The sequence below is a fragment of the Sminthopsis crassicaudata genome, chromosome 6 (assembly GCF_048593235.1).
Source record: "Sminthopsis crassicaudata isolate SCR6 chromosome 6, ASM4859323v1, whole genome shotgun sequence".
NCBI classification, from domain to species: domain Eukaryota; kingdom Metazoa; phylum Chordata; class Mammalia; order Dasyuromorphia; family Dasyuridae; genus Sminthopsis; species Sminthopsis crassicaudata.
In genome coordinates this window covers 22,139,082-22,152,638 of record NC_133622.1, presented here as the reverse complement: position 1 = coordinate 22,152,638, position 13,557 = coordinate 22,139,082, and the positions used below count along the sequence as shown (strand labels likewise).

Genomic DNA, 13,557 nt, shown 5'->3' with positions numbered 1-13,557 from the left:
TTTCTCATATGTAAAATGAGTTGGAGAAGAAAATGGCAAAGCATTAGTATGTTTGCACCTCAAAACAAAATAAATAAATAAATAAATAGGTTCACAAAGAATAGAATACAGCTGAAAAACAACTGAACAGAATCTTAGAAGGAAGGCACTGGCAGTGGGCTTGGGAGTGGGGTAGCTAGGCCTCCTGTAGAAAGTGGAATTGTAGCTAAGTCTTGAAAGAAGCCATGGAAACCAGTAGATGGGAACCAATAGGGAACCATGGGTACCAGTCAGTGAAAAACAAGCACAGTGTCCTGTGTGAACTGTCTGCGGAGTTAAAAAGAGTATAATGAAAAGGAGTACAGTATGAAAAAAAAACAAAAAAAACAGCAAGAAGATTGTCACTGTTACATGGAGGCGGAAAAAAGGTAGGAAGACCAGAAAGATAAAAAGGGACCTTATTGGGAAGTCATTACAGAGTGAGAGCTTTTTGTTCTTGATGGCAGAAGGGAACCATGGAGGTTTACTTGGTAGGATTCTTAATTCAATGACAAGAAGTGTTTGAAGAGATTACTAGATGGCTTCTTCCTTTATCTTCAGAACATACTCATTCAATTTGATTTCAGAAGAATGAATTAAGTACTTCTTTTATACTTCTCTGGATATTAGTCAAGACATCAAGTTGAGAAAAAACAAAGTCTCTGTCCTAGATGGATGTCACAGATTCAAATAACTAAAACTGAAAAGAATGCATCAGAAATTTATCAGGTATTAATTTTATGTGATTTATAAATGTAAAAGTGAATATCAAAAGGAAGCATGGAGGAAGATCATTGGGAAGAGATAATCTGGGAATTGAACCTATGTAATTGTCTAAAAAATATAGAAATATTTAATATATTTACTTAATGTATTTTTAAAGACCAGACCTGGGATGTCATTCATGTATGGAACTGTCAGTTGAGGAAATCTTCCACAGTAATAGTTTCTCTCGTTGTACACTATATAGTTTTAGAGAATAATCTGGAGCGTGCAAATGTCCAGTGACTTTTTACACCTAATACATGTCAAAAGCAGAATTCCACTCATGGTCTGCCTAATTTTGAATTCAACTCTAACCATTCTTACACATTATATCTCCACGCATGTCTAATACAAAATGAGGGGGAAGTTAGAACATGAGTTAGGGCTCCATCTAAGTTTCTTGCTAGGCTGAAACTAAGTTTTTTCAGGGCCCAAGTTCTTAATTTTAAAGTAGCTAGCAGAATTTTCTTTTACTTTTCTTTTGTGCTTGTTTATATATAACTAATAACATTGAAAACGATTGAGTTTTATCCCTCAGATATCAGAGAAACATGTTCTTATTGACTAATACCTATCTCAGTTATTAGAATTATATTATCAGTGACTATATATCTATCTCTATTTTTCTATCTATAGCTATATTTATGTATTTGTGACTGATAAGATGACACTATGCTGAGATTCCCAAATAAAAAGATAATAATTCAATAACAGGAAATAAATTCAAATGCCATGTAAAATATATTGTTAAATCTCTTTTCCAAATATCATAATTACATTTAGTAATGCGATACAAAGTAGAAGGCCCCTAGGCCATTTCTATAGGTTCAGAACCTGTTCAGACTGCATCCTGGTTTCAGAACATTACAGGGTCTGAATGTTGATGAGGGACCAAGTGAAAAACACTTTCTCTGTCTCCACCACACAGACTCTTGCCTGCTTTCCATATAGGTTCAGTAATCCAGTCCCTCCCCCAAATCTTCCATGCATACAACCACACACACACAAATTAGACAAAAGTGTTAGAAAAATTTAATTACCAATACAATTCTGGTCAACTCTCTGATTAGTAATAACAAATAAGATATTTTAAAAATAGCTTTCCTAAAGTTTCAGACAATATTGTTGTCCAATCCTGATTCAAAATTATACAGGATACCCTTACGCAAGGTGACATTGTCTAATGATCCTATATAAAGTTGATATTGAGTTGATTGCATTAAGTTGTAGAATGCCACGGAGCTCTTTTAAGAGAATATCATGTAGAATAGCAGAGTTAAGAGCAGAAATGGATCCTGGGAGAGGGTATATTTCTCCCCACTTGGATGGTAACAATAAAACTGCTTTGGGCAAAGAGTTATGTGAGTTTATGTATTCCATGTAACCCATGAAGAGTGTTACCAGATGCTATCTTCATTGTCCTAATACTGTTAGAAAGACACTTTCATTATGAGACTTAGGTGCTCTAGAGAAGAAACATGTGTTCTTAGTGGTGAGAGTTCCCTAATCCAAGCTTCTTGAAAAGTATGTAAAATTCCTCAATCCTTGCCTTCTGCATAGTGTAATTGCTGATTCCCCCAGACCAGCATTCTGGAGACATGAGGGGAATTCCTGGTTTTTCCTAACTTCTTACATAGAGAAAAGGATCTCATAGAGAGAACTATTTGTGGAAAAATAGCAATGGAGCTTAAACCATCATGCAATACATTTTGGCTAGGATATTACCATGAACTATTTGATCAGTTCCAGCGTCAATAGAACAAGGTTTTGGTATTTATCAACCCCAAGGATTTTTCTTTTAAATAGGGGAGAAAGAGATGAATACAAATCCTTAGGGCAATACTACTCTAGGTAGATAGTGCCCAGACCTGGAGGCAAGAAAATACAACTTTTTCCAACAATATATATATAGATATATATATATATATATATATATATAGATAGATAGATATACCTTCCCCATTTCATAAAGAAGTTGATGATTTTACCTGTAGTATCCACCCCTTAGGGTTTCTGTTAAACTTAAGATAAAATAGATAAACCAATTTGTACCATTCAAGCATTATATGAATACTAGCTATAGTTATAACTGGTAAGTTATCATACTTAACCTAATAAAACTGATACTCTTGATTAGAGAGCTTCTGTGAGTTGAGGGAACCCATCTTAGTCTGGTCTTGAAAACAAAACGCAATGTATTATATTGGTCCAAATGTAGACTTTATTTTTCCTCAAAAATATGCCTTAAATAAAACGTGTTTAACCTATGAATTATATGAGATAGCTATGTGCTGTAACAGAAAGAGTACAGGACTTAAAGTCAGGGAAGATCTGAGTTCCAATATGATCTCACACTCTCACTAGCTATGTGACCCCAAGCAAGTCTCTTAAATTATGCCTGCCTCCATTTACTCAACTGTAAAAGGAGGGCCACAATAGTATCAACTTGGATATGGATATGATAATAAAATGAAGATATAATTATAAAATACTTAGTACAGTGGATCTCATATAATAACTACTTAATAATTGCTTATTTCCTTCATTCACTGTCATCAGGTGGTCTTTTCTGGAGCAAAGACATGAGAAATATAAAGATTTTGTATTATTTCTATTTCCTTCCAACTGGACTGTAAGTTTTCATAATAGAACCATATGGCAGGATATGTCTATAGCAGGTCTATGGTATGAAAATCAGGCAAATGACTAAGATTTATTAACTGGCTACTTTGTGCCAAGCACCGTGTTAAGTGCTGAGGACATAAAGAACCAAGAAAAAAAAGTCTTAAGAAAATGGCAGAGTCTCTCTGTTTGCAACGCCAAATGTGTCTACCTTCTGGGAGGATTCCAAATCAATGAGCGATAATGAGAAGTCTGTAGTATTGAGGAATGTTCTCGGAGTAGAGAAATAATCATGATAATCTGTGGCGATGTGTATTTTCTGTGGGGTGAAATAAAGATTGCATGGTATAAGAGAGGGAGAGAGAAAGACAGAGAGAGACACACAGAGATAGAGGCAGAGAATGAAGTTTAAGTGATTGGATAACATCCTTTTTATCCAAATCAATCATATGACTTATGTTCTGATATTGTCAAGGCTCATTTTTAAATGGAAGTAATACAATTTAAAAAGAGAGAAGATTTTAGGTGGTAGCTTCTAATGTTGGATTCAGTACACATCAGCACAGAGCTGAGTTCTGGTGTAAGAGTTAAGATCCGTATTTTTTGTTTATTTCTTTGCATAAATGTTTCTCTCAACAGACTATAAACTTCTTGAGAACATGGAAAGTTTCATTTTTTTCCTTAATATTCTCAATGACTCATGGAGTACTTTGTAATAATGAACACTTAATCAATGTTTACTGAAATCATAAATAAGATCCTTACTCTACCTCTAAAGAATTTGAGTTAACAATCTACATCAGAAAGATGAAATGAATGAAAACCAGTACTGGTTCAACAGTGTTTCTATCTTGAACATTTGTTTGAGATAGATTATAAACTGGGTCTAAAGCTGAAAAGGTCAAATAAAGTATACTATATTGCTTGGTACTCAATTAAAACTAAAAAGTAAATGCAAATTAAAAACCCTTAAAACTAAGGTTCCTACCTTTCACATCCTTATGCAGTTACCATAATTGTTAGCAAAGATAGGATATACCATTAACCCTTAAGAAAGAACACTTGTGGGTGACCCAAAGAGTAAAAGAATTGCCATTGTGGTTATTAGTGAGGTGGCACATATTACCGACAAAGAATTAGAAGGAAAAAAGCAGAATAGTATTTAATAAATATATGAATAGAAAAGAGAATTGGTCTATTATGTAGTGAGCGAATATTCCATCCGTAGAATCCATATCAACACTACCAGAAGAAAGTCCCGAGGCTATTTTGAACAGCCCATGTGGAGGTTTTATGGTAGGGTCGGGACAAAAATGATAACTAGGATGAAATCTGACTAGGCTGCAATCACCATTATGATAGAGAGTAGCCACTTTAATTATATTATCAAGCTATGGAGCTATCCAATTTAGCAATTAATTGGAATAGTCTTTTAATATGTGTAAGGAGCCTCTCTAGAGTACCTACAGGTGATTGCAATAGACTCTTCAGGGCACAGAATTCCTTTTTCCAAAAGAGCGTTTGATTTCTTAATAGAAAATAGCAGAAAAGTTGTAAATGAAACTAAAAAAAAAAAATAGAAAAAGAAAGAGAAACAGACTTAACTAGAAATGAGAAAAATAGCCACAGAGCAGAGGCTTCTATTTGAAATATCTCAATCCTACTAACCCTAAGTCGTGGCCTCCTGTCATTTATGTGGTACTGGAGGAAAAGGCATTGTTTCTCCTTCACCCATGGAGTCCACAGTAGAATGACTCAATTCACTTCCAGCAAAGTTTTACAACCCTCCCTGCCTTGTGTTCTCAGCTTGCTTTCAACATTCTGTCTCTCTGTATGGTGTAGGTACTCAAGGAAATATAACATGATAAATAGGGTAGGGACAGCAGAGGATTGGTAATAGAGAGGGCTTTATTTGAAGAGATGGCAGAATTTGGAGTAAATTAGCGATGATAATATTTTAAAAAGAAGTAATGAGAAAAATATTGGTGAATTATTAAAAAAAAGAAATAAAACTATATATAAGGGATTAGAGAAGCAGTCACTTAGAGAAGCATGACAGTGTTGAAAGTAATATGATTAATATAAATATTAATGGAAAATTAGTATGAAATAGTAAGGGAGAAATTATTGTTGTTCTAAAAGGGAGTTATCTATCCATTGTCAAAATTGTGATAGATATCATTGATTTAAGTTAGGTATATTTTTCTTCAATGTCTACCTCTGACTTTATAAGGAAATAGCAGAATGGTCATATACGGGGTACCGCTAATGACCTCTTATGATGGGGGTTCATAATGGAAGTGGGAGTTATGCTTCTAAGAGACTCATGATCATCAGAAAGGAAAGCTCTTTGGAGATCAGGAGCATGACATTCTGTAACAACTTACAGTTGGTTAACCACATAATGAAGAGGAGACTCTTTAATATGCTGATAAACCATTTTAAAAAGACCTGGAAGTCTTGGTCTATGTACTTTTGAGTATTTCTCTAACACAGCCCTTAGAAGATGGAACTGGCTTCTTTGTTCATACGTTTTGAGGAGAAAAAATGCAATGAAGAGAGAGGCTTTGGGAACAGGGAAAATGAGTTATAGTGCTAAGCCACACTGCTTGCTTTATATGAAGTCATTTAGAGCCTCTCACCTCTTAGATTTTAGAAGGTCATTAAGGTACTCAGATATCTTCATGTTCTGTAGTCTAGAAAGAAAGGAGTGATGTGTTAGAGTAACTTCTAGGGCTCCAGACTAGTGGTAGCTGAGATAAGAACTCATCCAACAGCAATGACAGATTTGGGTGCTTTGGGTGTTGACTTGGTAAATCCAACTCTGGGTAGTAAACAAGATTATTTGAACGTCCTTACCTCTCCCCTGGACATAGACCAACGTGGAAGTGGAAAGTCTGTCCTGATATATTAGGGAAATTCTTTTAATATTTGTTTATATATTTTGGAAGTCAATATACCTTTGTAAGTGGCTAAATGGAATAGGGACCCAGATTTATAAGATGAATCTTATGTTATAGTTACATAGAATTTTGTCTTTTAAATAAATGGAAGCATCATTTATTTATAGTATATATATATATATATATATATATATATTATATAGTATATTTATATATATATATACTATATTATATATTATATATATATTATAGTATATATATATTTATACATTATATATTATAGTATATATATAGTATATATATATTTATATATTATAAATAAATGGTATAAATAAATAATATATATATATATATATACATATATTTATAGTACATCTATATTGTGCAATAGTAGGAGAGGTCTTCTGATCTTAACTACCTGAGGACGTAATGCTTTAGCTAGGGTCATAAAGTAAGTAATCATTGGATATTGAATTTTTAAGAGTACATACCCTTTCCATCAAACCACGGTCTGTTCACTTTGAATCACACAAAAAAAGGAATTAAGGGATAGAAAACAGGATAAGAAAGAACTTTACTTCCTAGGTGAGAAAGATATATCAAAAGAAATACCTTCATAGAGGCCTACAGAGTAGAGGTATAAACTGTTCAGAAGAAATATAATATCTCTATTAACTGTGAAGTGGTACGGTGAAAAGGAAATGGTCTTGGAAGGTTTTGTTTTGTTTTGTTTTTAATTTGGGCTTTTACACCTACTGAATGTGGAGCTATCTAATTGTTGAATATTTTGAAATGTTACTGAATAAAAATAATGACTGAAGAAAAATTTTAGCTTTATATTACTTCCCACACCTAGATTTTTTCACATTTCTAACGTAGCACAATTGAAACATTTAGTTGCATGGTTAGATTATATGTATATGTAGAATTTCAGGAAGCATGGTGAAGAATTAAAAAGTTATGGCTACAAAATTTAGAAAGAGTGGTAATTGAACTATTCAATGAATTATTCCATAAGCATTTATTAAGCACCACCATGTGACAGGTACAATAATAGTCATTTGGATCATAAATATTTAAAAAACAATTCCTGCCTTCCTAGGGTTTATGTTTTATTGAGGAGCAACAGCCTACATCTATTATGTGTAATGTAAATGCAGAATAATTTCATAGAGTAAGCACCAGCTGTGGGGATCAAGAATAACCTTGTGTGGGAGCTGGTATTTGAAGGAAGGGATGCATTAGAAGGGGCCGAGGTGATGAGTGAGTACATTCCGGGCCGGGGCACAGTGTATCCAAAGGCATGGAGATGGGATGTGGAATGTTGTATACGGGGAGCTCTAAAGGGATTTACTTAGCTACATGGGGAGAGCAACTGAAAAGGCATAAAGTCAGGCAGGAACCAAAATATGAAAAACTTTAAATAGCAAACAGAAGAGGCGGTTTGGAGCCTCTGGGACTTCTTAAGAAGAGGAGTAGCTTGATGAGATCTGTGCTTTAAAACTAACACTTTGGCAGGTTTTCAGAGAATGAGTTAGAGAGAAGAAAGAGTACAGTAAATGAGGATACTGTAATCCTAAAAACGAGAGGGAGTACGATCTTAAAGTAAGAAAGTGGTTATTTAATTGAAGAGTCAGAAGAGACAGAATAAATAATAGAGATGATCAAGAGTATCCTGGTAAATATTTAACAATAGAATGCACAGCAGTATGTACTTCTAAGTTTCATCTGTTTCACTGACATTGGTGTCTCATTTTCTTAACTCTTAATAGTCATCAAAACAATAAATAAAGTCTTGATTTGTGGTATTTGACCGTATCTGGAACATAAAGATGCAGACTGGAAATTTAACAGTAGGCACGTCAACCAATTGACCTCGGTTCCATTCTTCCGATGTATCAACCTTGGTAAAATGGCAAATATCTGGAAATTAGAACAGAGAGAAAAGCTTTCTCTGTGATAGAGAAAATGGCTTACACTTTTCTCTTGGGTGCTAGAAATAGAGAGGAAGCTCACAATTTAGCAAACTGAAATTGGGGTACTGCGTCCCTTTACGTTTCATACATCAGTTCATGCTATCTGTAGCACGATATCAGAAATGTTCACCTACGGGAGACTTCTTTGGTTGAGTGAAAGTAATGACATCATAACAGGATATGACAGGAAACATCAGAATTAATATAGATGTTCTTTGTCACTGTAACGTGAGTACACAGGATCAGACTTTGCAAATTCTGTGGCTTAACCTCATTAGTTTCAAATACTTCACCGGATTAGAGAAATGTAAGTGGGAATAATCTGTGCATCTATTATAGCTATGTCTAAAATTATCCTAATCTCTTCAAATTTATTTTTACGAGATTTTTACCATTCCCAAATTTAATAAAGAGGGAATAAAACTATTTCCCCTTCCCCCTTCTTAGGAAAAAATTCTCAAATAACATAGTTGAAATAGCTAATTAAAATGCTTATGCATCTTGCTTAATTAAAAATAGTTATTGAAAAGAACAAGACAGCCAATACAGCTATATATAGATACCACCAGACAAAAAGCCTGGAAATAAGGAATGGTAGAGCAGCTCTGTTTTTTGGGTTCAAGGCCTTCCACCCACTGCATTTTCACAGGCAAACAGATTGTTTCAAAGCATACCAATAAGGCTTTACTAATATTTCCTGTGGTGACATGGCTAGAAGGCAAAGAATCTATAGCTTGAAAGTTTTTATCGCTGAGTATTATGTCCACATCCCAGAATCTGTTAGTGAGGGATTAGAAGTAGTGTATTTTTCTTTTGTGGAGTTGAAGCATTAGTTGAATGGGAAATGGGCCCAAAGAGAAGGCTGGGGCATTCTGTTGTATCTGAGATGTCTGAGATGTCAGAAGCTATCACCCCCAAAAGGTAGGAAGCCATTTGTACAAAAATCTGAAATACATCATAAGGATTCAAGGTATGACACAATATTTCTGGACAGTGTAATGGAAAAAGTGGGAGGACAGAAATTTCAGTAGAAATGCCAAAAGACCAAGGGTTTGTTTTGAGGATTTTGGAAAGCCTTCACCTAGCTGTCTTTCTTGAAACAGAGATTTTCCTTATGGTCTATCCGAAAATACAGGGAAAATCTATTAGCATTCAGATGGTTATGGTCACTTGTCTCCATAGGACCCTCAAAGATCTTGGGAACTAAAGAAACCGAGTTATAGTCTCAGACTTGTAGACTTTGAGTGACAAGTTTTACTTTTTAGAACAAACAAAATAGCTTCATTTAACAGCAGTAATGCTCGATTCCCCCCCAGTGGAGAAGCAAATGTATGTGAGGGTTACTAAGAGAAGTTTTTTTTCTCTTTGATAATAGGGGAAAACATCTGAGAAAATAAGTCATAAATGCTTCATTGCTACAAGTTCAAAATTGCTCAGAAAGTCCATATGTATAATTTAGAGTGTTTCTATTGTGGAAGAAGTGCAATGAGAGTATATGTAATGATGTTGCAAAAAAAAAAAAAAAAAAAAAATATATATATATATATATATATATATATATATATATATATATATATATATATATATATATATTAAAGAGCTAGGTTTGTAATCATAAAGTTTTCAAAAACAATGGGATGGAAATTCATATGCCAAGCATCTAGAATCCATCAAGAAATTAAAATCTTGTCTATCAAGGAGGCTGGATTACCCCTTAACTCTGTTAACATGGTAGGCACTCATAAGGGAAGATTTACTTTTGAGATGATAAGAAGGGAAGTGTAATATATCGTATTCTGTATGGTCTTAGAATATCTTTTATTCTGCCTGTGACATATAATAGTTTTGAAACTGTGGTTGTCACTTAACATTTTGTGCCCCAGAGCTGACATAAAAATGAAATTGACTATATTTTAACAAAAATAATTATTTCCTGTTCTATTTGTAAACATAGAAATCAATTTACAATCAATTCTTTGAATTGCTTCATATCATCGACTGATTAGGGAGAAAGCCAAAGGAAAAACCAAATCAAGAGGAGAAATAAATATGAAAAGACACTACATATGATTGTAATAACTAAAACCTTGCTGAAAATGAATAATATAGCAATTTGGAAAATGGAAAATGGATAAAAGTGGAGCTAGGGCTTCTATTTAAATATATATATATATATATGGAGAGAGAGAGAGAGAGAGAGAGAGAGAGAGAGAGAGAGAGAGAGAGAGAGAGAGAGAGAGAGAGAGAGAGAGCTATATAAAACTGATTCAAGAAAAACAACAATGAGGAAGGTGGATGGTCCTGGATGGCAATTCCCTTAGGCAATTGATTAGAGAGTTATTGGAGTATAGCAAAGGGCACTACCACCTGAGGAGTGAGAAAACAAAATCCAAATCATGATCTGAATAAGCTTATCCAAATGGACAGTCCAAGTTTCAACCAAGATTTGATCAAAGGCTGGAATAATTGGGCCGTCCAAGGTGATTTCAAGCTTTGCTTGGGATTTTTTTAGGTCCTGAAATTCAGGGGTGGAGACCTCAATAACTAGAAATTGTGTTTTATGGTATACATATAACAATCTCTGTTTAGGGGAAGGCAAGTAAAGTAACATTCAAATCAATTTTTCAAGGTATATTTATATGGGGAGTATGAGAGAACTATTGGATGTAAAAATCCTTAACAGGTGACATTTACATAAAATTTAAAGTCTCGCAAAGAATGTTAGATAAATAAAGTAATTTTTCTTTTACAACAATCCCATGAAGTAGGTGTTATTTTTATCCCCATTTTATGGACTCAAAAGCTGAGATGGTGATATCATATGACTTGCCTAGTAACACAGCTATACTAAGCAATGAAGGCAGCATTAAAAGTCTGGTGTTACTGACACCAAGTTGAATATATTCTGCATAATAACCAAGTTGTACATGGCCAAAAAAAAAAAAACAAAAAAAAAAGAAACAAAGAAAAAAAAGAAAAAAAGGAAAACAAATCATGATTTAATCTAACATTTTCTGAAGACCTTGATGCTGTATTTTCTTCTTGATGTATTGATGCAGGCTATGTTGAGTTGGCTGTAATTGAGAAAGAGCCTCATATTTTAATTATTGTTGCTAAGTGGTAAGCTCATTTGATTGTACCTAGAAATGGATTACGAGGGTTTCCAGTGCATTTTCAATACCAGTACTGTGGAAAAAAAAAAGAAAAAGAAAAAAACTGTTGTCATCTCCTCTTAGTTATGACTGGCCCAAGATGAATAGAAAAAGAAAGTAGGAAATACATTCTGGAAGTGTATTGTAGATAAGGTGTAGAATATAAAGAGCTAAGTCTGTGAAAGAAAGTGGTTGTTGATTACATATCAGTTGTATGATTTAACCCTTTTTTCACAAAGATTTGCTTTTTTGTGTCAAATATTTCTACTATCCATCCTTCTCCAATCTGTAGTGAAAGGCATTATATTGTTCTGAGTCAGATCTGCCGTATCATAGTTCAGAACTGCGTACTGCCTCAGGATGTAGATACATCATCTTGCCAAGTGATGGCAATCAAAAGTAGTATCAAGGAGACACCAGTGGAGAATACAAGGTCATTTTCAGAGTACAATTTGTGAGATTGCTAGGAGGTGGGAAAAACAAAGGTGATCATTATGTAAAGAGAAAATAAACCAAAAGGGACTTGCTTAAGTGGATAATCTAGGAGAATATATGGAAGCTAGAAAGAGTTTGATAACATGTGAAAAAATGAAAGGTGTGTCGGTATTCCTTCTCATCCTCATTAAAGTATCTCTGAGACATTTGAGCTCTATTTTCTAAATACTTCACGTATTTTCTGAATAAGTGTCCATGGCTCCTTAGAAAGTAAAGGATATATTCTGTATTGAAAATTAGAGTACTTTCAAGGATATTAAGACTTGATGGTCAATGTACGGTAAGATTCTAAAAGAATAGAAAATATGGTAGGGTCTGTCTTTACATCTCAGTAGTTTTTTGCAAAGGAAGAGGGTATCAATTAGTGACAAATACATCACATTTTCACCTCTCTAACAACCTTTTCAGAATGATCTATGCAAGTATTAAGGACATCAATGAAAACATGAGAAGGGGAAAAACTGAGTTTCTTGGGTGATTTTCCGTGGCGGTCCATATTTTTATGTTCATTCAGATGAATTACTAGAAAACATAAGATCCTTCAGTATTTATTTCTTATCGATTAAAAAGAAAAAAAACAATCGGACTCAGCAAAATAAATTTGTCTTTGAAGGCTCTCCAGTAAAATTTCTGCCAGGCATATGATAAAATAATATAAAATAAAATGACAGATGGAACTCTGGAGATAACTTTGTTCAATTATGTGCTGTGTAATGAGATCAAGTGAGGTGTACTACAAGGAGCTATAAGCTCACCTAAGGTGTTTGGCATTGTGAAGCAGGAAGTCTGGCAGGGATTCGAAACAAAAGAAGGATTCCTTTTCAATGGCACAAGTCTCCAAATATTTTAATTTCCAGACTCACTAAAGTAATTGTATTGATCTCTGGAGCACTTCAAGTGTTCTATGAAATTTGCTAGAGCACTAAATAGATGAATCTTAGTTATTAGTACAGGAAACAAATAAAATGAATGAAGACTGGATATTGCCCATTTTAGTAATAGTTACTTTTCTTTTGGAAAAGCTTCATTGAGAGTTTTCTAGGTAGGTTGATGATATTTACAGAATGGGGAGAGTAATAGAAACTTGGACAATCACATCGGTCCTGAAGATTTCTCAAAAGAATCAAAGGAAGGTTTCTGATTTATTCTACGGAGGAATTGTGTTGCTCACGGTCACAGTGCCAGTGAAGTTTCAGAGTTGGGATTTGGATCAAACACCATTTATACTGTTTTTTATATTACTTGTAAAGTTCTGTTGTCTGTAAGTTTTAAATCCTTCTCTTGGAACTCCTTACAGAAGCAATGGAAAAGCATCTTTCAAGGTGTAAAGTCCTTGTAATGTTTGAACTCTTTTACAGGCGTGAACTTCTTTACAGGTGTGAAGTGTAAAGTAGAGGATTGTTAAGTACCCACTTAGCCCAATGGATAGCTCACTGGCTATTGAGTGAGGAGGAATTGCCTTGAAATGTAGCATGAGAACAGAGCAATTATGAGTTATGAAGGGAAGGGAAGGGAGGGGAAGGGCAGGGAAGAGGAGGGAAGAGGAGGGAAGAGGAGGGAAGAGGAGGGAAGAGGAGGAAAGAGGAGGGAAGAGGAGGGAAGAGGAGGGAAGAGGAGGGAAGAGAA

At 34.4% G+C, this 13,557-nt stretch overlaps 1 long non-coding RNA gene across 1 annotated transcript in view; it reads left to right on the top strand.

Moving 5' to 3' along the window:
- The first annotated feature begins 239 nt into the window (after positions 1-239).
- Positions 240-13,557, top strand: part of LOC141546268 (uncharacterized) — a 77,673-nt gene continuing 64,355 nt past the window's right edge. The window contains exon 1 of the long non-coding RNA XR_012483264.1: positions 240-407. This is a non-coding gene — a long non-coding RNA (uncharacterized LOC141546268). The remainder of the gene's footprint in view (positions 408-13,557) is intronic.